This window comes from Arvicanthis niloticus, chromosome 15 (genome assembly GCF_011762505.2).
Source record: "Arvicanthis niloticus isolate mArvNil1 chromosome 15, mArvNil1.pat.X, whole genome shotgun sequence".
NCBI lineage: Eukaryota > Metazoa > Chordata > Mammalia > Rodentia > Muridae > Arvicanthis > Arvicanthis niloticus.
Window position 1 is genome coordinate 32,997,530 of NC_047672.1, and position 21,798 is coordinate 33,019,327.

The 21,798-nt window shown below is 42.3% G+C and overlaps 1 protein-coding gene across 8 annotated transcripts in view; it reads right to left on the minus strand.

Annotated features, from left to right (window-relative positions):
• Positions 1 to 21,798, minus strand: part of Nrf1 (nuclear respiratory factor 1) — a 96,488-nt gene that overhangs the window by 63,834 nt on the left and 10,856 nt on the right. Inside the window, exon 1 of one of the 8 annotated variants that reach the window (XM_076913585.1) lies at positions 6,199 to 6,342. The exons of the other annotated variants lie outside the window; for them this stretch is intronic. The gene's annotated coding sequence lies outside the window, so the exon portion shown is untranslated. Of the gene's footprint in view, positions 1 to 6,198; positions 6,343 to 21,798 lie in introns of those variants that run through there. 8 annotated transcript variants of the gene reach the window in all.

Sequence of the window (21,798 nt, forward strand, 5' to 3'; positions counted from 1 at the left end):
ATCATATGTGTAAGTATTTTGCTTGCATGTGTGCATGTGTGTACCACATGTCTGCCTGGTGCCTATGGAAGCTAGAAGGTATTGGATCCCCTTGAAGATGGAATTATGGCCAGTATTGGCCACCATATGGGTGCTGGGAACTTAATCCATGTCCCCTGCAAGAGCAGCAAGTGCTCTCTTAATCACTAAGCCATCTATCTCTCCAGCCCCTCTCCCCAGGTCAGTTTTAGTAAAAGCATTTCAGCTTTTATCCTCAAAGAATCAGATTCTCTGGCTAGCAAAAGCAATGGGAATTGCTAAGGGGGGGGGGGGGGGTAGTAATGAAATAATGTGCATTTAAAGACAGCAGACTTTTATCCAGATATCCAGAACCCCTTAACAAGTTACTTAATGACCACTAAGCCACAATTCTGCCATTGTCTTTTAAGATGAGAGGAAGAAGAAAACAGTATGCATCCTCTAAAGGATGTGAAGATTAAATGAAATGACCAACAAAATCTGGAACACAGTGCCCAGGACGTAAATCCAATGTTAACTGTGATGAAAGCCCACACGCTGGTGTCTGCCTTTCCTAGCTCATTTCCTGATCCTAGTCTCACATGCACTGTTCACTGTGCCTCCATTTCTTCACATCTAGATACCTGCTTGAGGCCTTTGACTATATCTGAGAACTTTATGCTATGACAGCACATGTTATATTAATCTGAGCAGGAAACACTGTCTGAGACAAAGTGAGAACGTCAACACACTTAATAAAACTTTGTGACTGTACAAAATGGAGAAAAGAGGGGAGGAAGAGTGAGAGATGGGAGGAGAGGAAAGGAGAAGGGGAGAGAGGGAAGGAAGGGGGAGCGCTGAGAAATCAAGTCTTCTGAAACAAAAAAGCAAAATGGTGCATCTGTCTGTCCCACTACAGGCAGTGGTATTCGGCAAACTACCCAAAACGTGATTTAAAATAATTATTCCTGGGGAGTGGAGAAATAAATACATCGATGGTTAAGAGTACTGCTCCACCAGAGGACAGAGTTTGGTTCCCAGTACTCTTCCCAAGCATCTATAAATCCAGCTCCAGGGGCTATCTGAAGCTTCTGGCCTCTCCAGGCACCCACCCACATTGATATGCACATGCTTACGCACAGACACTAACTTTTAAAAATAGGGACATGGCAGCAATAACAGTAATCTCTGCACTAGGCAGGCAGCCTAAGGCACAAAGACCCAGACCAGCCTGGGCTGCATAGTTAAAGGTCAGCTTGATCTATATCAGTGGTTCTTAAGTTGCAGGTTGTGACCCCTTCAAGCGTCAAATGACTATTTTACAGGGGTCACCTAAGACCATCTCCATATCAGATATTTACATTATGATTCGTAACAGTAGAAAAATTACAGTTATAAAGTAGCAACAAGGATAATTTTACAGTTGGGGTCACAACATAAGGAACTGTATGTATTAAGGGTTGCAGCATTAGGAAGGTTGAGAATCACTGGTGTATATAAAATGAGACACTGCCTCAAAAATATGAATGAATGAATGAATGAATGAATAAAACCCTCTATTACTCAAACTGTAAGAGGTTGTAGGTTTCTGCTTTTCCCCTTGCAGAACCGGAGGACAGTGGCAGAGAATATAGCAGGGCAGTCTTAGTTTCTAGCACCCTGCTGACATGACCTCTATACAGTACCTAGGGAGCTGCTGGAATTTGGAGGAGCCAATCAAGGGGCTTAAATTCAGTCTAATCCACACATAATGGATGAGATTAAGTGAAGAGTATTTAAAAATCAAAGAAGAAAGAAAGATCAGGCCAGGAAATCTAATCAAAGCATAACAAAGTATAAAAGAGAGCATTAGTCTAATCAATAGCATTATCATTTCAAAAGAAAAAATAATCAGCAAGAATGGTCTAAAAACCAGTCCAAGCCGGTGCCCACAGGGGAAGAGGCTCAAGTTACACTCCTGGATACACCGGAAACCTGAAACTCATTGCTAGGTTAGAAATCAGGCTCAAAAGTCAGTGAAATCTTCCAGACTTAAATTATACAATCAAAAAAAAAAAAAAATTAATGAGATGCTTCCATGCCTGCCAACCTGAATTCAATACCCAGAACTCACGAGGTGGAAGAGAGAACAGACTTCTGCAAGCTGTCCTCTGATCTCCATATTTACATCATGCATGCACTCACACATACAAAATGTAAATATAATTTTTATAATTAAAATAACTAATGAAGCCAGGTGGTGGTGGCACATGCCCTTAGTCCCAGCACTAAAGAGGCAAAGGCAAGCAGATCTTCTGTGAGTTTGAGGCCAACCTGGTCTATGAAGTGAGTTCCAGGACAGCCAGGGCTACAGAGAAACTATCAAAAAGCCAAAACCAAACCAAAGCAAACTAAAACAATCAGCACCATAGCACCCAAACCCTAATGTTACCAAACACAACATAAAGGTGAAGTCAGAACCGACACAAAGTGGCAATGAGGTGGAGATGTGGGAAAGTAGACAGGAGCAATACAGCCTGATTTTCAAGATGAAGAAAGCTGCAGACGAGATGGAATTAATATTACAATATAATTATCAGAAAAGGAGCAGGCTGGAAGGGAATAGTGGAAGTAACCCTCACAGGGAGAAGTCCAGAATACTCAAGTTTGATAAATCAAGAAAAGGTGATACAGGGCCAGAGAGCTGGCTCAGTGAAGGACCCAGGTTCAATTTCCTCCACCCACACATTGGTTTACGACCATCCATAAACTGTAGTTCTTGGTACACTACAGTAGCCGCTCTCTCTCTCTCTCTGTGTGTGTGTGTGTGTGTGTGTGTGTGTGACACTCCAAGACCCTAGCAGATTCCTAACTATGGACAACTCTGTATTCCATGTGCTCTTACACACACCCCTATAATAAACTTTACTTCCCACTTGCAGAAAGCCCTGGAAGCCTCTCTTCACCCCATGTGCCCCAACACTACTCTTACTTTAACTGTTCTATTGCTGTCATACTTTGGGCTTTTACTAAGTGGACAGTTACTTGAAAGCAAGCACAGTGGTGCCTCAACAGCTGATGTGGGCTTAGCAAGTGACCAGAGGGAAGGCAGCCTATACAGCATGCACAGCACACAAAGGATGACTGGTACATCTGGGGAGATGGGAAGGAATGCTGCAGTCAACACTCTGCTCAGGTCATTATGCAGGTTACAAGTTCCATGTGGATCACTTACTCCTGTAATTTCCCCTTTTAGTACTTTAGCCCAGGGGTAACTGAAACCATAAGAAACCAAACCATGGGGTGAGGGCTGCCATGCCATATCTATACTATCTACTGGAAATCAGTGGTGGGTAGCGACCACACTCTCCTGGGTGGTCAGCACTCATAGCTCTATTATTACTAATGCTCGGTTATCACTACGACTACTACTACTGCTTCTTATACACAGGCCTCAAGATCTGGACAGTTCTCTCTACCCACCTCATACCCACTTCAACACAGAGCTTCAGTGTTCCAATACGGTGGCTATGAGTACACTCTGAAGCCACAGTAGTGGCTCTGGCACTTAATGACATATTACACAAGTTTCATTTGGTGTCTATGCTTTAGTTTCATTATCTCTAAGAGTAGAACAGACGGAATCATTGTGAGGCCCCAAATGAGATGCTCTTTGTAAACACCCACCAATAGGATATGCGTGCAATGATTCATGAGTTCACACCATGGCAGCTATAAAGCCTTCTCAAGTTAAACTACACCCTTTTCCTTTTAAAGAAGAAAAAAATGCTTAAAGATCACTTTAAGAGTTTTAACCACACAAAGACTTATATTAAAAAGCAAGTCTTGGGTCGCTGAGATTTGCAAAATGTTTTAGGGTTCTTTGACTGTAACCAAATGAAGATCAGAACATTCCAAGATTGTATTGCTTCAAAGTGGAAGCACTAGATGGTGCCACAACCAAAGGAAAAAGTGTGGAGAATGCACAAGGAATGTCAAGTCCTTAAAAATTTCCAACTAACGCCGGGCAGTGGTGGCGCATATCTTTAATCCCAGCACTTGGGAGGCAGAGGCAGGTGGATTTCTGAGTTCAAGGTCAGCCTGGTCTACAGAGTGAGTTCCAGGACAGCCAGGGCTACACAGAGAAAAAATTCCAGCTAGAACACACTTCCACAGAAAAGAATAGCTAGGGCTGGAGAGATGGTTCACTGGTTAAGAACACCCAGTGCCTTGCAGAGAGAACTCCTAGTAGCCTCATGGTGGTTCACGATATCAACAACCCCAGTTTCAAGGGATCCAATAGGCACACATACAGCGCACATTCATATGTGCAGGCAAAAAAATTCTACAAAGAAAGTAAATAAACAAATTTAAATCTTTAAATAAAGACCAGTTAGGCTAATCCACTTCACCAAATGCTTTAGAGACATGCCTACTCCTCTGTAGGCTCTAGACTTTGCCAACTAACAGAACTTTCGGCAGGGACATTTTTGACCTGTCCTGTACAAGGTTAATAGCCACTATATACCTGAAGCCACTGACCATACTGAAGTGTGAATATTGTGACTTAAGGTTTCAAGCCAATTTAACTTTAGTTTTTATGCTAATGTGGTTTTTAGCTTCTATAATGAATGAAGCGGTCTACATTCTATTTTTTTTTTTGAAAGGAGTTGCCACTATATAACATTGTTTCATGGGCTGGCCCATGGCTGTTGGGAGCCGACTTTTAACAGAAATCGGCTATCAGCTTTGTAGCCATCTTGAGCCATATACCCTGACGTGAGACTTGTTTTTCAACAGCCTACAACAGCTGAAGCACACTCTGATATCCAATATATTTTGTTTTGCTGTTTACTGCCCCCAGCTGCAAGGCGCACGTGGTAGCCACGCCTGCAAGGCATGCAGTTCACATGCTGTCCACATGCTATCCATGCCATACATGCCTATAAGGTGCACGTGATATCCATGCCTATAAGGCTTACGTCATATCAACACCTACAAGGCACGTGGCAAAAGCGTATAAATACCCCAGATTTCCCTTCAATAAACGAGACTTGAGACTTGATCAGACCCTCTGTCTTGTCTCCATTCTTCGAGTCGCTTGCCCCACACTCTCTCTCGATACACCTGGACCTGTGGAACAGAGCGGGCGGTTACAGTTTGGCCGCCCAACATGGGGCAGCTCGGGCGCTACACATGGCCCCCAGCATATATATCTGGCCTCAGTGAGAAAGGATGACCTAATCCTGTAGACTTGATGCCCCGGGGAAGGGAATGCCAGGAGACAGAGGTAAGGATACAAAATCAAACACTTTTATTTCCTATAGAAGATCCTACACACCCAATTTCTTGTGGTACTTTATTCAAACAAAGGCTTAAACCCCTAGGTTATAATAGTTTTAAAATTATGTGTATGTGTGCTGGTGCCCACAGAGGTCACAGGGGTGGTGTCAGAACCCCTGAAACTACAGCTCCAAGGGAGGTGTCTGTTTGTACTAGGAACCAAGATCCAGTCCTCTGGAACTCTCCAACTGCTAAACCATTTCTCTAGGCCTTATAACAACTTTTATTAAAGTATATTCTGAAAGGCTGAATCAATAAGAAAGTAAACATTGCCATTTTCAAAAAAAAAGGAACAATCTCATGCTAGCAAGAACTATCAAGGGCTAAAGAATAAAATAACATTGTAAGGACAGAGTTGCCAGGACATCTTGAAGGAGAAGACAGTCTTTGGGCTCCAGAATAAAAGAAAAGTGCTACAGGCAGAGGCAGCAGCTTGAGAGAGCACATGGCATGGTACAGAGGTAACAATGAATGCCCAGACAGCAGACACAGAAGGAGTCTGTGACCAAAGCAACACAGCCCTCTGAGGCCTTTCACACCAGATTCCTTAGCAACTTACTACACAAAGACTACAGCTAAGTAAGGCTCACCTACCTGTCAGAGGGGAAGCTATCTTCCACTCTCAATACTATAGGATAGTTTAGAGCCAGTATCTGGCACAGAAGCCTCAATCAAATCAAATCAATCAATGATACAAAGAATTAGAAAAATGTATTCTTGTCAAGAATGGTAACACAGGCCTTTAATCCCAGGCCTTGGGAGGCAAAGGCATGTAGATCTCTATGAGTTCCAACCAGCTAGAGCTACACAGTAAGACCATGCTTCAAAAGAAAGACAGAGTTAAGAGAGGAAAATAAACATGAATAAAGCTGTCTATACCTTGTTTAGAAGGCTGTGGAAGGGAAGTTTGGTATGATCAAACACTTGGTGACCGAGTCCAGATACAGCTAGCTACTTTGGCTCTTCCAATTTGGTCGGCAAACACAGTGAGTTCCAGGGCAGTCAAGGATACAGAGTAAGACCCTGTCTCAAGAGAGGCAGGGGTACGAGGGAGAGAGGGAAAGAGGGAGAGAAAGAAGGAAGGAAGGAAGGAGAGAAAGAAGGAAGGAGGGAGGGAGAGAAGGAAGGAAGGAAGGAAGGAAGGAAGGAAGGAAGGAAGGAAGGAAGGAAGGAAAAAGTACATTTTCAGACATATAAATGCTTAAGAAGCAGGTGAGTTGCTAAGGCTATAGCTGTTTTAGAAAGGCTGTAGAAGGGAAGTTTGGTGTGGTTAACCAACCACTTACGGACTGACTGGGTCTGAATACAGCTGCTTGGCTCTTTTTGGAGAATAACTGTTTGTTAGCAGCTGCTCCCAAATTACCAAAAATCAAATAAGTAGCTGTCATGTGATAGCAGGATTAAAGGCTGCCTCAATTTCCATTAAGGAGAAATAACATAAATGGCCACAAGCACCACCCCTCAGTCTGAGACCAGCACAAAGGCCACTTTTATTCAGACTCTGTACACTGTGAAATAGCATTGTGGCCTGGCTGCTTCTGTGGCAGGCCTCAATTCGGCTGGATCTGTCACCACACAATCAACACTCACTGAAAGCTGTTTCCTAATTTCTGAAAAACAGTTCAATGCATGAATCTTCTCCTACCTCTCCCTCCCTCCCTCCCTCTCTCCCTCCCTCCCTCCCTCCCTCCCTCCCTCCCTCCCTCCACTCTTGTCGGTTCTTTGTTGATGTTGTTTTGCTGGTTTTTTTGTTGGTTTGGTTTGGTTTGTCTGTTGAGACATGGTCTCACTGTGTAGCTCTGGCTGTCCTGGAACTCACTCTGTAGACCAAGCTTGCCTCGAGCTCACAGAAACCCACCTGCCTCTGTCTCCTGGGTGCTGGGATTAAAGGCGTGAGCTACCACACCAATCTCTTTGGGGGGGGGTGGAGAAAAGCAGAGTGTCACTATATAAAACAAGCTAGCCCTGTACTCAGTAGGCTAAACGAGCACCAGACCTTCCTGACTCAGTATCCTGTGCTGGGATTATAGGTATATAGGCCCAATAATACTGGGCCTATACATATGGCATGACTTTAAATTTTGAGATAACTGAGCCAAGGATTTTTTTTTTTGCATAAAATTAGAGAGATGGCTCAATTAGTACAGTGAAACAGAGCTCAGAACTTCAGGACCCACCCACAAACAAGCTGGGTGTGGCAGGCAGCACCTGTGACTGTGATCCCAGTCCTGGGGACAAGGAGGCTAGGCTCTGGGGTTGGGAATCCCTGGTGCTCATAGGCCAGTTAGCCTCCGCAGATGGGTGAGATCCAGCTTCAGTAAGAGACCCTGTCTCAGAAAATAAGGGAGAGCAATGAAGAAAGACACTCAAAGTCAAACCACAGGCATGTGTGCACACATTCTCAAGTGTGTGTGCACATGCAAATAGACATGAACAAGTACATAGGCCACACAAAAATCATGAGAGTATTATAGATGCCAATGTCATCCATCTAAAATATCTGCAGTTCAATCCCTCATTCATTCAATAAACATGAATTCTTGTCAGACATTACAGTATCATTTTAGAGTACATATTCTGAGAAAAACTGTGACCCTCAACTCTCACTTTCTATCTTTATTTTAAACAATGTCTTCTTATAGAAATAGCACACGTTCTTTGGGGTAACTGAGAAACACAAGTAGAAAACAAAAAATCGTGAGGTCCTGTGTCCAAATCTACACACACCCCAAGAGGAGGCAAAATAAAAAACTAAAAGCATCTTAAATCACTACCAAGAACACCTTTGGCGGTCCGTTGTGTGTCTTCGTAGTTTCTTGTCTCTCCTCTAATATTCACAGGTGCTGTTTTTATGTGTACAGGTACCTGGCCTGCATCTATGTGTGTATGCCACATGAGGACCTGATGCCTGCGAAGGGCAGAGGAGGCATTAGATCCTGGAACTGAAGCTACCAATGGTTGTGAGCTACCAGGCAGGTGCTAGGAATCGAAGCTGGGTCCTCTGAAAGAGCAGCAAGTGCTCTTACTTGCTGAGCCATCTCTCCAGCCTGTTCTAGTTTCCTAACATGCTGTACTGAGCTAAAGCTGGCCTATACTGTCTAAAAAAAAAAAAAAAAAAAACAAAACAAAACAAAACAAACAAACCAACAACAAAAACCATTTTTCTTACTTTCTATTTGTGTGTGTGCGCATGTTTTCCTGGTTGGCTGGGAGGCCAGGAGAAAGACTCAGATCTCTGGAGCTAGAGTTACAGGTGGCTGTGAGCTACTAAAGTGGGAACTAAACTCCAGCCCTCTGTACATAGCTTGTACTTTTTGCATTTGATACAAAGAAAATTCCTCACACTCTTAACATGCTTTATATCATTATAAAACTTTTAGCTAGGCCTAGCTTGGTGGCACAAACCTGTAATCCTAGCACTTGAGACATGTTGGTAGGTTGCTACGAAGCAAAACTGAGGCCAGACTGAACTGCACAAAACATCTTCAACAAAAAGCAAATAGGAAAAAAGCTGAGCATATCCACTGCAAAGAAGGCCCAGCAGGGGCCAGAAAGACTCAGCAGTTAGGAGCACTTGCTGTTCCTGTGGAAGACTTCAGTTCAGTTTCCAGCTCACCACCATCTGTAAATCCAGTTCCAGGAGAGCTGAGCCAGAAAATGGCCTTTTGGGGCACCAGGTATGCATAGGTCACAGACATTCAGACAGTCAAAACAGCCGGGCAGTGGTGGCGCACCCCTTTAATCCCAGCACTTGGGAGGCAGAGGCAGGTGGATTTCTGAGTTCAAGGCCAGCCTGGTCTACAGAGTGAGTTCCAGGACAGCCAGGGCTATAATTAATTATAATTAATAAAAATCATAAAAATATTTTAAGTTTATAATTTTTTTACCAAAGGATGTATAGGTTGGTCAGTGGTGACACATGCCTTTAATCCCCAGCACTGAGTCTACACAGAGGCCAGCCTGTTCTACACAGATCAAGTTCCAGGACATCCAGGGCTACACAGAAAAACTCTGTTTCTAAAAACCATAAAGACAAGACATTACTTTCTTAGGGTTTTTACTGCTGACTAAAGCAATTTGGGGAAGAAAGGGTTATCTCAGCTTACACTTCCAGATAATAATAGTATTATCACTGAGGGAAGTCAGATGAGGAACTGGAATAGGGCAGGAACCTAGAGGCAGAGGCCATGGAGGGATGCCACTTTCTGGCTTGCTCCTTATCACTTGCTCAGCCTACTTTCTTAGAGAACAAAGGACCACCACCCCAGGGATAGCACCAACTGCAATAGGCTGGACCCTCCCCCATCAATCACTAATTAATGCCCTACAGCTGGATCTTATGAAGGCATTTTTCTCTCAAGTTCCCTTCTTTCAGATGACTCTAGCTTTTGCCAAGCTGACATAAAACTAGCCAGCACACCTGACATCTTGTCAACTTGACACAACATAACTGTTAAGTCACAACCTTTCCTTTCTCATTCATCCCCGAGGTCTCACATTAAAAATACAAATAACTTTAAAAATCTTTACAAATTCAAGCACATTCAGTCTTTTTTAAAATCCAATGTCTTTGAAAATTCAAAGTCTCAAAACTGTGGGCAGGATCCTATAAGGTCAAAAATAAATACTTTCTTCTTACTTCAAGAGAAAAGAACCAAGGCACAGTCACAAAGCAAAACTCCCAAAGTGTAAATAATTCAACACCCAATGTCTGGGATTCACTCTTGACTTTCTGGGCCCTTCTAAGGGTTGGGTCCCTTTCCCAGCACGGTCCTCTTCAGCACACAGAGCGTGTCTTCTAAGCTCTGGCAGCTGTTGTTGTTCTTAGTGGTTATCCCATGCTACAGGCATCTCCAAAATGCTGGGATCTCTGCTGCAACTGGGCTGCACTTTCACCACAGGCTCTCCTCACAGTGCCAAGCCTCAACTTCTCTGAATGATCCCATCAATGCTGGGTCTTCAAGTGCTACTGAGGCCACACCTTCACCAATGGCCTCTCTTGGCTTCTTCCAGTGCCAAGCTTTCTCCACAACCCCTTCGTGCCTTCAAACCCAGTATTACTTGGGTAACTCTTACACTACCAAGTTCAGTTGCCAGTAAGAAGAGATACAATCAGCTGGGCGGTGGTGGCGCACGCCTTTAATCCCAGCACCTGGGAGGCAGAGGCAGGCGGATTTCTGAGTTCGAGGCCGGCCTGGTCTACAGAGTGAGCTCCAGGACAGCCAGGACACAGAGAAACCCTGTCTCGAAAAAGAGAGAGAGAGAGAGAGAGAGAGAGAGAGAGAGAGAGAGAAACAATTTAGTCCTCCTCTGAAAGCTCACAACCACCTGTAATACAGAGGTTTGACTATCGCCTCTGGCATTGGCAGAGATACCTATATTTGAATGCATATACCCAAATAGACATGCATATATATGTATTAAATATAAAATAACAGATCTTTTCTTAAAAAGAAATAAGAAGACTATACTAAACATTAGTTTCCTTAAAAACTAGTAAGCAGTACCTGAGAACAGTATAATCTAGTCTACCCAAGGCTTACAGGTCTGCAGGGACTCCAGGCATTCCTCCACATCCCAGGCTTCACTAATGAAGATGAGGTGCTGAATAGCTATGTGGTGTTTTGCAACGTTCTAGTAGCTGTGTGTGCAACCGGGAGGACTGAGGCTAGAGGTAAGCTAGTCAAGCGACTAGTAAGGATCCTTGAGGATCCTAGAGGCATGAATTAAGACAATGAAGATAAGAGTTGGGTATAATGGCCCATGGCTTGAATTCTAGCACTGGGGAGGCAGAGGCAGAGATAGATGGATCTCTGTAACTCGAAGGCTAGCCTGATCTATACTGCCAGCTCAGGCTACATAGGGAAACCCTGTCTAAAAATGTAAAACCAAACCAAGCCAAACAAGAAGCACCAAGGTGTGTGAGTGATGACAACAGGGACTTAGTGAAGAGGCAGATGTGTGAAGATTGAGGAAAGTCGGGACTCCACTCCTTCTGGCTGGGTTAGTGTGGTCTTTAGCCAGACTACAAACAAGAAAGGAAAGCGCAGATTGTGGAGGAAGACAGTAGCTTTCTGTAGGCACTGTCACACGGACACTCAGGTTTGAAACTTGGGGGAAGTCTGTAATGAAGGTGGAAGTACTGGACTCATCAACAGAAGCTGGTAAACGAAGCAGAGAACATGAACAAAACTAAGAAGAAAACTAAAGCAAGACCATAAAAGAGGCAACTCCAACCGCAGAGCTCACATCCTTGTAATACTTGGGATGCTGAGGCAGGACCACTGACTGCCAAGTGCTCCAGGCTAGCCTGGGCTAAAGAATGATTGATACCTGCTTCAAAATGCAAACAAACAAAATAAAATAAACAATGAGAAAACAAAACTGTAAAAGCCAAGTATTGAATATGCCTTTAATCTTGTCATCCAAAAGGCAGAAGCATTCGGATCTCTGTGAATTTAAGACCATCCTGGTCTATATAGTGAGTTCCAGGCCAGCCAGGGCTACATAGTGACTTTGTCTCAAAAAGAAAATGAAATAAAAATTAAACCAAACCAAATAAATAAGTAAATAAACAGCAAAAAACTTGGTGGACAATTAAGACATCATTAAAAAGTAAAAAAAAAAAAAAAAAAAAAAAAAGGGAAAGGAAAATGAGAAGCAGAAAACAATAGTGTAATATGCAAAGTGAAAAGGCAAGAGATCAATATATCCAAGTTCAGTATAGGAAGAAAGAGAACAGAGTAACTTATCAAAGTTTCATACATTTACTGCTAACACTGACCTGAACCAACCCACCTGACTTCTTGGATTTCACATCCTATAGAGGCAGAGGGTAGCAATGAACACACATAATAATTTTGGGCACAGTAAGTACCAAGGAGAAAAGTAATAACAAGTAATAACAAGACAAAAAGTACTAAGACTAGGGAGACTGGAAAGTGAGAGCAGACAGAGTGTTGTGTGCTGCTCAAAAAAATGCCCCTCCTCCAGCTCTCCAGTTTTCTGTATGCTATGCGTGTGTTTGAGGAGGAGGGAAGGGGAGAAGTGTGTGTGTATGTGTGCTCGCGCACGTTTTTGTGGCCTCCAGAGGCCACGAGAACTCATCTTCTGATTGTTCTCACCCTTATTCACTGAGGCAGGGTCTATCAAACTCATAGCTCATAGCTCGCTGGTGTGGCCAGTCTCACCAGGCAGCTGGCACTGACCACTCCTTGTCTGTACTTTCTGAGGCTGTATTACAAGTGGTACTGAGCATTTATATAGATCTGGGCATCCAAACTCTAGTTCTCTGGTGTGTTCCTGGTATGGCTAGCAGGACAGCAAGATGGAGCCTATATGTGGACAGGGGTGGCATTTGAGACTAGCAAAGCCAATACCTCAAATCAAAACTTGTGGGCTAGGTAAGATCCTCAGACTCTAGAGAAGGAGAGTCTTTGGAAGATGTTTATGAGTAAAGCCATCATCTATGTCTCAGCTTAGATCCCTATCGCCGGGATAAAAAACCTACAGCACTGCTCATCATGAAAAGTCAGGACAGAAGCTGTGGAAAGGTGCTGCCTACTCCCCAAGGCTTGCTCAGCCTGCTTTCTTATAGAACCCAGGACAACCAGCAGAGGAATGACACCACTCACAATGGGCTGGGCCCTCCCTCATCAATCACTAATTAAAGAAAATGCCCTACAGGCTTGCCTACAGCCCAGTCTCATGAAGGCATTTTCTTAACTGAAACTCCTTCCTCTCAGGTAACTTATTTGTGTCAAGCTGACATATGACTATCCAGCACAATCTGATTTTCTAATTTCTGTTTTTAATGGTCACTGTGAGGATGTAGGAAGAGCAGACTAGAGTAGCGTGGAGAGTGGAAACACTTAAGGCTAAGACATGAGTGTGACTTGGACCAGGGAGCAGCAGCAGAGTCGGTGAGACAATGCTGTCAGACGGTGTAAATGCTGTCAGGGTCTCACAGGCTTTGATGGCAGAGCTGCCAAGACTTCCTGATGATTTGAGGAAAGACAGTAAAAGAGCAGTTAAAGTGGGGTTTGTCAGGTCCCCCCCCCACCCCATGTGCTATTTCTATTTTGAAATACTTTGCTTCTTTTCAGTGACAGGTATTGAACCAGGAGCTCTGCACATGCTAAGTGACCAACCACTGAGCAAGCCTGAAGTCCCAGGCTCCCAACGGTTTTGTTTTGCAGCTGGAAGAACTCAACAGTCTTTTTTGAGCTGAGGATGGGACGAATGTCACAAGAGTTAAGAGTTAATTTCTAAGGGGAAACATTGAGTAGAAAGAATGACAATTGATGGCTTTTTATAAACAGCTTTGAGAAAAAAAAATTATTCAGTTTCTGAAGACTGTAATGAAAACTCGCCCTTTCCCTCATTGGCCATCTGAAGGAAGAGGGTCACCAGCAGCTGTACTGGAGCCACCAGGGGAAAGTTTCACTCCACACAGAAGTGGAAAAGAGGACTGAACATATATATGCCATAAGGGCCAGAAGGACAAGGGTGCCATTACACTGGACTGAGCAACCTTCCTTGTACAAACTATTTAAGACCTTCTACCCAGTGAAAGGTATCATAATAGTCTCCGTACATAAAAAATTAAGAAAACTTTAAGGCATTTAAAAAAAAGTGAGAGAGAACTACGCTTACATTTTTCAGAGTGTTACTAACACTTATGATCGAGGACCATTAATTTCTTGGCAAATCAGTTACAGAAACACCACTGTTAACTTTATTCAAAATTAATAGCATCACAACACTAGTTTATAATCATCTGTTGGATTTGTTTATGACTTTTGTCAAATTGTCTTTTTAAACAAGGCTTTGCTATGTAGCCCTCCGGCCTCCACTTCTGGAATGCTGGAATTCTAGGTGTCTAACACCTCAACTGGCTCAAACAGTCTTCTTTGTGGATGTTAGGCCATCCAGGCTGGAGATGTGGCTCAGCTGGTAGTACTTGCCTAGCATGCATAGCCCTGGGTTCAACAGTCCTTAAAACTGTATAAACCTGGCATGGTGGCACACGATTATAATCCCCGTGCTGCCGACCTGGGCAGCATGAGACCCTGATTCAGAAACTCAATTAAATTGGAAAGACAAATGAGGTGAACTACCTGCTATGGGGCAAAAAGGAATTGTCAGGAAAAAAAAAAATCCATATCTTGGCAATATGCATAATTCTTTGAGGTCTATAAACCAGTTTCATATTTTATTACACTAAACAAACAATATGAAATTGCCTTCTGAAGGCCTAAAATAATACATAGTTTCTTTCATAAGCTATCCTTTTGGTTTTTTAAAGACAGACCCTTGCTACTGTACTACTGGTTGAACTCGTTTCCAGCTTCCAGAGACTGTATCACAGGTCTACACCAGCATACCTGCTTCAAATGCCAGCAACAGCAGTAACCACCTGCTACACCACGCTAGAAAAAGAAAGGACCGTGAAAGTGCTTTGCTGTGAATGATGTCACTTCTTTGTTGCTTTACCTTCTTTCCTGTCAGGGTCTCACTATGTAGCCCTGGGCTGGTCCGGAACTTGCCAGAGTAAACCAGGTTGACCTCAAACAAGTGTGTCCAGCCTCCTGTCTCTGCACCATGATTGCTGTAATTACAGATATGAGCCACCATCCAAAGGAAGGTATACTTTATGTAGTAATAAATGGAACCACACTGACTTAACACAACTGCGAAACTGGCGGTATGAAAGAAAGCAGACAATTTGGAATAGTCTTGAAAGTCTTTCAATCCCTCAAACTCACTTGTTACATGGATGTGAACAGAACTGTCCTAATTACTTGGAGAAGAAAACACATTAAATACATTAAGGCAGATAAACAATACCTATTTTTGTTACTTAATAATAAAACAAACCTTTACAAATGACAAAAAAAAAATGTTTTCCAAGAATTCCAAACAGTATCAGAAATGTAAATTTGAACTTTCCTTAGCTGATCAAAGGTTAAAACTTCTGCAGATGTGGTAGACCACTCCTGTTATCCCTGCACTAAGGAATCACAGGCAGGCAGATTTCTGAGCCAGCAGGTCTACGTACGTATCGAGTGCCAGGCCAGACAAGGCTTTCCTCTCAAGGAAAGAAAAAAAAAAGGAAAAAACAAACAAACAAACAAACAAAAAGCAAACAAACAAAAAAAAAAAACCAAGACCAAGAAAAAAATTAAAATTTCCACATTAAACTAAACTATCTTGAGTTACTTAAAAAATAAATTTAGTATAGCATTAAAATCAAGGCAAAAAGCACAGAAGTCTAAAGAAAAACATGTTTGACTTCCAAATAAGAAAACAGAAGGGCAAGCTGGAGGAGTGAAGGCATTGAAGTTTAGGAAGTGCTGATTAGGAAGTGACTGATTATACAACTAAAATGCCACCTAAAGCTCAAGTTAACAACTCTATTGTAGAACTTGTTTGATCTGCAATAGACCCATAAATCTAAAGGGGTACCAATATAGAAACCTGAACTACCTAATGTTTACAGCATTCATTTTTAAAAAATACCCAAATTCCCTAGCAACAAGTCAAAGTCTGCAGCCGTTCAGATGAGGTCTTTTAAAAGAGTAGTAGTCTAGATAAGGGGGAGATGAAAAGTAGAATAAAACATATTTTTCTCATTGACATCTTCTCAATGTGATCTTTTATACAAGTGACCTCAAGTTGACAAGATAAAAGTATAAGCAATACATAGTATCCCTGTTAAACAGCACAGAAATACCTGTATTGTTCCATTTTCATGGTTTCCCATAAAACAAACAAACACCTTAAGATAGTCAGACATGTGGGCCATGCCCTTAATGTCAGCACACAGGAGACAGATGGAGGCAGGTCTTGAGTTCCAGGACAACCAGGACTTCACAGTAAGAGTCTGTCTATTAAAAAATAAAATAAAAAATAAAACCAAAATAGTATTAATATATTTAAAGAAAGAGTCCATATCATCTATTTGGTAAAATGTTTACTAGAAAAATCATATAAAAATGTAAAATTGCTTTATGTATTGTTAGTGTATTTATTATGATGAGTAAGTGCAGGCATGTACATGCCAGCACAGAAGACAACTAACTTTTAGGGAGTTGGTCTCTCCTTCTGCCTGGTGTCTCATTGTTTCAGCCATGCTGCTGCATACTCCAGGCTAGCTGGCCAGCAGACTTCCAGGGCTTTATTTTATCTACCTGCCATTTTACCATAGAAATGCTGGGATGACAGAAGGACACCACCACATCTGGCTTTCTTAGGTGGCTTTTGGGGATTGAACTCAGGTCAGACTGATGTGGCAAACATTTTTACTCACTGAGCTGACTCCCAGTACCCTCAGAAAAATTTAAAATAGGCTAAGCAATATCACCTAACTTCCTAGACACTGCTGTATGATGTTTCTATAACAACACACTACCAATATTTGGTACATTTACTAGGCATGTCTCATTTGGGATACGCTTTTGTTTTCTTTACCTTTTTAACAAAAATTAGATTACAGCTTTACGTGACTATTTTCTAACTTTACATAATCCATAAAACCAGATGTCTTTTGTATTAAAAGGTACAAAATGAATACACAAGCGAAATAGGGAAGCATAGGAAAATAAGAAAACAGTTATCTTAGGATGGTAGATTTATAAATCTTTATCATCATGTGGACTGGGGATGTTGCTGCGTGTTTAAGCCCCTAGTATTCGAAGAGCACTTTTCCCTTAGGATTTTCAGCTGGGCATCGCAGTTTCTGCCTGTAGTCTTTGCACCTGCAGGCTTAAGCAGAAGGCTCACCAAGAGTGTGAGGTTGGCTACATAGTGAATTCAATACTAGCCAGGGCTACATACTCAGACTTATGGACAGAGGGAAGGGGAAAGAGGAAGAAGGAGGGAAAAAGTAAAGAAAAGAGGAAAGGAAAGAGGAGAGAGGAGGGGAAGGGAAGAAGGAGAGAAGAGGAAAGGGGAGGGAGAGAGAGGAGGGGAGAGGAGAGGGAAGAGGAAAGAGGGAAGGGAAGATAAAGGAGGGGAGGGGAGGAAAGGGGAGAAAGAAAAGGGAAGGAAAGACGGGGACAGAAATAAGGGATGAAGGAAGGTAGGAAGGAAACGAAAGCCTAGGATAGCCTTGGGCCTAAGCCAAGGATGAGCTTGAATTCCTCTTGCCTCCACCTCCCAAGTGCTGAGATAACATAGCCATGCCCAACTATTTCTCGCACACACACTGGCCTGCCCCCTCCCCCCACTCTCATGTGTTATTGCTGTTTATACTTGTGTGTATGTGAGGTGTGAGTTAGTGCTCTCCTCTCACTAGAGACCTAGGGACAATCCGGCTCAGACTGCCAGGCTTGGACCGCAAGTGCTTGCACCCACTGGTCAACTTATGAAACTACCATTCCAGTATAAAACATGAAGGCTTAATTTCTTTCCTGGAACTCACTCTGTAGACCAGGCTGGCCTCGAACTCAGAAATCCACCTGCCTCTGCCTCCCAAGTGCTGGGATTAAAGGCGTGCGCCACCACTGCCCAGCTTAATTTCATTTTTAAGTCAAGGTTTAAATTAAGATTTTAACTTACTGATCCTCAACATGTGGCAACGATATATAATTAACTCAGGACAAAATAAAAGTTAAAAAGCTCTACAAAAGTCAGCAAAACTAGCTGGGTGGAGGTGATGCAGAAATAGGAGATCTCAAGGTCAGAGTTCAGAGTTCAAGTTCAGCCTGGTCCACAGAGCAAGTTCCAGGACAGCCAGGGCTACACAGAGAAACCTTGTCTCAAAATACAAAACTAAAACTAGAACTAAAACTAAACTAAAAGACAGGGACTGGAGAGCTGGCTCAGCAGTTAGGAGCACTGGTTGCTCTTCCAGAAGATCTGGGTTTACATGGCAGCTCACAACTGTCTGTAACTCTAGTTTCAGGTGATCTAACATCCTTACACAGACATACATGCAGGCAAACCACCAACGCACATAAAATAAAAATAAATCTTAAAACAAAACCAATGTTAGCAAAATTAGTTTAAAGGCAAAAGATAAAACTTAGGGTTAAGTGTAGTGGTGTCCACTTTTAATCCTGGCATTTCTGAGAAGTAAAATCAGACAAATGTATTTTAGTCTAAAGCAGTGGTTCTCACCCTTCCTAATGCTGTGACCCTTTAATACAGTTCCTCACGTAGTGACCCCTAACAAAGTTTTTGTTATTTTTGTTTGTATTATACAATTAGGTTTCCTCCCTCCCTCCCTCCACCCCCCTTCTTTTGTTTTTTTGAGACAGGGTTTCTCTGTATAGCTCTGACTGTCCTGAAATTACTCTGTAGACCAGGCTGGCCTCGAACTCAGAAATCCACCTGCCTCTGCCTCCCAAGTGCTGGGGTTAAAGGTGTGTGCCACCACTGCCCAGAGGTTTGTTTTTGTTTGTTTGTTTTTGTTTTTATCATTTTGTTGTTACTAAGTGCACAAGTTGGGAACCATTAGTTGCACAGGGTTATAATAGTGTCACTGGCATCTACCTCTACCTTTTGTTCTACTTGAAGGTCCAGGGGCTGTTGTCTTGTAATGACAAAGCTGCCTTCTGGATCCTTCCTGAAGGACCAGCCAGAGGCATTGAGGAGACACTTCAGAAGACTGAGCATATTGGCTTATTTGATTTGGGGGGGTGGGGGGGGGAGGAGTCATAAAGTTAGTGAAAATACAATAAGGTCGATTACTCAAGTAGCAGATATCTTTTGGCATTAGAGTCACTTCTGTTAGCCTTATTATAAGACATTAAAGTGTACAGTTACATAAATGGACACACACGGTTAAGAAAAGACTGAAAGTGAAGGTGTGAGGGTAAAGCCCCCGGGGAAATGATAGGCTAGATGCTGAGGGCAGAAGGAGCAGCTGCTGGAGTCAGGAAACATGGCTGCTGCAGAAAGAGGTTTGTCTTCATCCTCACCTTGTTGGGGATAGGATCAGGTCTGTGAAGCTAGAGAAAGAAGGAGGAGAGCTGGCCTTGGTGGCACATGCCTGCAACTCCAGCATACATGGAGGCAAGAAGATTGGGGTTTTGAGGCTGACCAAGGTGAGATCTTGTGTCCAAAAAAAAAAAAAAACAAAACAAAAAAAAAAAAAAAAAAAAAAAAAAAAAACACGGAGTGTATGGTGTGAACACTGAGGCAGGCAGATCTTGAGTTTGGAGCTGGCCTTGTCTGCATATGGAGTTCTAAGCCTGACAGAGCTACATAGTGAGACCTGTCTCAAAACAAAACCAGAAAGGTAGAGGAAGCAAGTAAAGTGTCGTGATTAGAAAATAGGCTTATAATTAATAATAGTCTGGAATAAGTTCTGTGCTTCTTCTAAGTCAATACTCAGCTCCTAACCCAGCTTGGCAAGTCTTGGAGTTATTTGTATCATTGCAGAAGCCTCACAAAATGCACTTGAAATAATTTACTTTCCTGGGTACCATCTAATGTTGTGTAACTTAACGAAGCCATGGTAAAAAGATCTAAGCATTTCCTCAAAGTTGAAAATCTTGTTTTGAGCAGATCCAATGACAAGAAGTCTAACTGCTGCTGCCTATTTGGTAGCATGGTCACTTAAGAGACTGATCCCAAACTTTATACACAGAAGGTACAGAATGGACATTTAATGAATGTGATATTTTAACATTTAAACAGGACAAAGCTCACCGAGTACAGTTTGGTGGGTAACCTTGTGTCCATCCAAGCAGCCTGATTGGAGAGCAGAGTCTCTACTGCTGCTGTGACAACAATGTGAGCAAACAGAACAGATAGTCTTGGTGCCTCAAATGATGAAATAGCTAAATACAGCTTGATAATCCTTCCATCTTGTTTGGTTTCTATTACATTAGCATCTTCTATTTTTTGTCTAATTATGTAAGGGGGCTTCTTAGGAAGGAGCTGATCAGGAGAGCAAACACCAGCTTCAGTTTCAGTAGGTCATTATTGTGTTGGTTTGCTAGTCTGTAATAAAGAGCCACAGGAAGTGAGATGCAAACCCACCATTTTTTATTTTTCCTGATGAGCTGGTACGTGGTGCTGTTCCTCCTAGGTTTCTAAACATGCCCCTCCCACTCTCCCTCCATTTTCTTATTGTTGTTAGGGGGGTAATTGTTTTAGGCAACATTGTTTACTATAAATTTTTATATTCTTTGGATTTAAAGAGGCTGGTTCTTGAAAAGGAGGACAGGGCTGTAATGGAGTGATAGAGAGCTTAACCTGATACTGCACTCAGGTCCTGCATTCAGGAAGGGAACTAGAACAGACTATGCTATGTGTGAAGATGCCTCCAAGAAACAAACTCAGTACTCTGCATGTTAACCTACAAAATTAATATAAAAAAAAGTGATTACAGGGGATAAATTGTTATTTCATCCTCATAGAAATAAAGTAAAAATTGAGTAAAGACCTTTCAAAATAGGAAATGTTGATTTAGTCTTGTTTTGTTTTTCGAGACAGGGTTTCTCTGTGTAGCCCTAGCTGTCCTGGAGCTCACTGTGTAGACCAGGCTGGCCTCGAACTCAGAAATCTGCCTGTCTCTGCCTCCCAAGTGCTGGGATTAAAGGCACTGTCCCGAAACCTTGAACTTCTAATCTACTGTAGCTGCCACAGGATAGATACAAAGACAAGATGGTGCTACATATCCAGCTTATATGCGTTTTAAACAAAATAAAGCTCTAAAATATTTAAAAATTGAAAGTAGGTGAGTGGCATAGGTATAAAATACTGTATATTCAATGTACGGAGTCTGGGGGGGGGAACTCTTTGGGTTTTGGAGTGTCCTATTAGGTATCCCTGACTAGCCTTAAACTCACTACACAGACCCAGCTTGCTTCAAACTTACATCCCCCTGAGTCTCTCCCTCTTGAGTGCTGGGATTACAGGCATGCATTACAATGCCCTGCATAATATATTTGTTTTAAGCTAACAGTGATAAGAGTCAAAAAGTTTAAAGAGCTGCAGTAAACATATATTGAAGAAATTCTTTTCCTAAGTTTAGTCTAGTCTAAGTGCACACCATTTATTCAACAATCTCCAGTAAGGTACAGCAAAACCTAGCTAGGCCTTTGCACAAAATTACTAATGACTAACTTCAGTCTCACAAATGCCATTCATGGTTAACTGTTTTACAAATGTACTTTAAAATCCTTTAGGCTGTATTTTTACTGTACCTCTTTTGGGGTTTGTTAAACTGCTTGTGGTATTTTGTGTATTAATGTGATAAACAGATTTGGAGTATAGGAACAATAAAGTCTCCCCTATCATCTAGGTATATAGCCATAAAATTTCTAAAAGCAAAACTAAGGATGCATTTATTACAGTATGTTCCTGGCTTCAAAAGATGCAACAGCCTGGTCTACATAGAGAGTTCTGGGGCAATCAAGGCTACATAGAGACCCTGCCAATGAATGAATAAATGAAAAACAGCAGATGGATGAATGGATGGATGGATAAATAGATAGGTAAGTGGGGTGTGACTATACCTAGGTA